Genomic DNA, 3828 nt, shown 5'->3' with positions numbered 1-3828 from the left:
AATGGCAGTGGGGTTGAACTGTGGGCTTTTGCTATTGAGACATTGAGGCAAATTTCCCAAACTTTAGACCATCCTTCAGCATGCAGTCCTGGACTTTGGAAAGTACTAGTCTGTAAAAGCCAATTGCTGACAATTGCTGATTCATTACTAAATCAGAAAGTAACAAATGACCACAAACCAATGTAGCACTTTCTGACCCAGTACCCAAACTGAAGTAGAATAGAACATTCTTTCGTACAATGTATGATAAGTGTGCACAACATGGTGTAATGAAACACATAGCTCATTCTTTATCCTGCTGTAGCTAAATCTGTACAAAGTTGCACATCCTATTAGATGTCACCTGAAATATGCAGAATATTAGTGACACATACCTGTACCTATACACCAGAGGAGCTGAATACACCAGTGGTACCATTCGAAACGGTGGCAAACATTTTCCATTGACCATACCTCCATCGTAGAAATACTGCTACAACTACACAGTCTATTTGTATAACAGCAACCAGCAATTATTTTAAAGTAAGTTACACGGTAACCACACACACACAGCTAGTTGTAATACCAATTTTTCATTTAGTCTAATTCCTGCAGATTGGATGCAAGCTGCCCACAGTCGCACAGTATTGTTTGAAGGACAAGTAATTGCCACTTTGTGATCTGATTCATGTATTAAAAGGCATTAGACGGCAGCTTTAAACAGATGAATGCAGAAGGATATCTGGAAGAAGCATACAAACGAGAACAGGTTAGGTAGCTTATTTGGAAAAGGACACTAACAAAGGCTTAATGGGCTGAATGACCTAGTTCTGCATAATAAGATTTTGTGTTCTCTTCCCCAGAATTGGCTAAGCTAGTACATTAGCTTGACTATTTGACACACACTGCTGCTAATTTTAATTTAATCCTTGCCCAGCAAGAATGGGGTTAGAATCATCTAATTTCCCTTACTGGTTTGAGACTGTACCATCCCTTGACATTTTATCTTTACCAGTTTTGAAGTTGACTAAGCATTTAAAAAAAATGGCTAGTGACAGCACTTATTGACCAGAGGGCAGTTATAAATCAATTGCATTGCCGTGTCCAGAATGTTCTGATCAGGTAAGGATGGCAGATTTCCCTCCCTAAAGATCAGTGAACCAGATGGGTTTTTAACACCAAATGGCAGTAATTACACAGCCATCATTAGGCGAGCTTTTTACAAAAATTAAATTTCACCATCTGCCAGATGAACAGTTTCCCCCTTTATACTTAACAATACATATTGGGGGATTAAATTTATTTTTTAGTTAGACACCTGCATCAGATACACCTGGAGTCCTCATCCACATTGTGTCTGCACTTACTGCCCAGTGCAAATTTTTAATGAGCAGACCAATTCAAACACATGTCTCCAAAACAGCCTGTGGTTCTAGATTACTAATCCAGTGGACATTACAGAGCTGATGCAGCGCTTAATTTAAATCATAAATTCGGGCCTCAATTATGTCTTTGACACCACAATAACATGTTAATTTATGCGTTTAGAAGGCTCATCCACAAGTCAAATCAAGCAGACACCTTAACCATTGTGACAAGTCTGCAGACCAGCCAAAGAAGCCAAGGGAAGATTGGAAAATATTTTTAATAAGACCATAGAGTATAGGAGCAGAATTAGGCCATTCAGCCAATTGAGTCTGTTCCTCCATTTGATCATGGCTCATATGTTTCTCAACGCCATTCTCCTGTCTTCTCCCTGTAACCCTTCATTCCCTTACTAATTAAGAACCTATCTATCCCTTGGCACATTTGTGCTCTTACCTGTCTACCATAACCTTTTGTGCCTCTCCAGTCTCCTCTTGGCTTTGAGCCCCCTTACAGAACCCTTTTCTCCCTCCAGCACCCTTAAAGCATATCTATCTCACCCCATTAGTACTACAGCCACTGTCTGCCACCATCCTCTCGTAGTTCCACTGTTTCCCCCATCTCCCCATTTACATCCCTTGGCAGTCCCCAGCTCGCCATCTCCGTTCACTTGTGCCACCCCGTCTTCCACCAACTTTCTTTTCTCCTCAACCCATTGCCCTGAAACTCTCCAATCTGTCTCCTGGCATTGTCAAAAACAGTGCTTGCAGCCATTGCAACATCCCATTCTGGCATTGGCAAAATGAAAGCTGATTCCCAGATCTCAACCTCCCCAGCTCTCACTCCCAGCTTCGGTCTCCCATTCCCAGTCTTTGACCTCCCGCCATAGACCTTAGCCTCCCACCCCAGGCTCGGCTTCACCAGTTCACACTCTTGGACTTCAGCTCTCCAGACTTCAGATCTCCAGCTTCCATCAATGGACCTTGGTTCTCAGGTCTCCCATTCCCCGAGCAACTCCCTAACTGCTGGCAGTGACTTACCTAGCTACTCATTGTCCCTTTAATCACAGACTGTTGCTTTCCTGCATTTGTTATGATAGGTCCACTAGTGTGTGTATCAATAACAAATGTGGGAGAGAAACAACCTGTGATTGGAGAAGAGACTTTCTCATTGATTATTTTCATTCTATTTGCGGTGTGACTTTTCTCCCATTGGTTGCCCTTATGAATGGATTTTTCAGTGTGATTTGTGGACTTTCAGGAAATTTGTGATAGCGGAAATGAAGATTAGAAATTGGAGGAAGTTCTGTAAACAACTTAGCCAAATGCCTGTGAATAAATGTGCATATAGAGAAAGTCCTAGCATGTAGCCACAGTTGGAAGACAAAGTTGCAAAATATGTTAATGAATATCACCAGAATGATTTCTTGGTTTCTTGAAGTTCTTTCTGAAACTTTGCTCTGAAACAAGCACAAAAAAAATCCAGGCATTGCAGATTTCAAAGCAAGCTCTACATGGCATACCAGGTTTATGAAGAGAAACAATTTTGGATTGTGTCCCAAGACCAAGATTTTATATCATCTCCAAGCAGAACTCAACGAGAGGCTTATCACATTTCAGCAGATTATAATCAGAATGCCAACAAAAGAATGGACACAGATTGGCCTGGTGGGACCATGAATAAGGCTCCAGATGAGACATGCTGGTCGGTCAAACAATGAGTAGAGTTGGATCAAAACAATGTTTTGTCAAAGACAACTGTCCATGAAAATATGAATTAATAGTTGTGCTGTTGTGTAGTTGACTGGTCAATGTTTAAGCCAATGGTAATATTCAAAAGAAAAACCTTTTCAAAATAAAACTCCTAAAAGATGTAGCTATCCAGATTTACAGAATAGGATGAATGAATGAAGGTGGATTGAAAATGTGGTTGAGGAAAATTTCGAGCTTCTGACTGAGAAGATTACTTAAAGAAAAATGTCTGGAATGTGTTCAGATCTCACCTCATTGCTGAAGCTAGATCATAAAACAACGGTATTGCAGTGACTGTTGTCTAACCAGTCTTGTTTAACCATTGGATTTCTCTCCATACAAGCCCTTTAAGAAGAGCATGACAAATAAGTGGAATGACTGGATGAACAGAGAAGACATTCAAGAAGGGATGTGAATACTGGCTCCAATGTCAACAATTCTGTGTAAATAGGTTGTAGACACCTGGTATAAAATTAGATTAGAGACAGACATCAAATCATTCAAGAAATATGGGATATTCAATGCACTTGATGGTACAGAAGATGATTATTTGTGGAATGATAAGGTCAATGACGACGTGAATTATGATGAAGATGATGATCCAGAAGTTTATACAGGATTTGAGAAAGCTATTGTAGTGAAAAGCATGTGCTGCGAAGTGCAGCACTGAACCTGGATAACCTTACATTCATCAACTCCAGCTTCTACGATCTGAGAATATTTCTCAGCTGCT

This window comes from Rhincodon typus, chromosome 2, assembly GCF_021869965.1.
Source record: "Rhincodon typus isolate 14 chromosome 2, sRhiTyp1.1, whole genome shotgun sequence".
NCBI lineage: Eukaryota > Metazoa > Chordata > Chondrichthyes > Orectolobiformes > Rhincodontidae > Rhincodon > Rhincodon typus.
The sequence above is the reverse complement of the archived record's forward strand: the minus strand, read 5'-3'. Positions refer to the sequence as shown.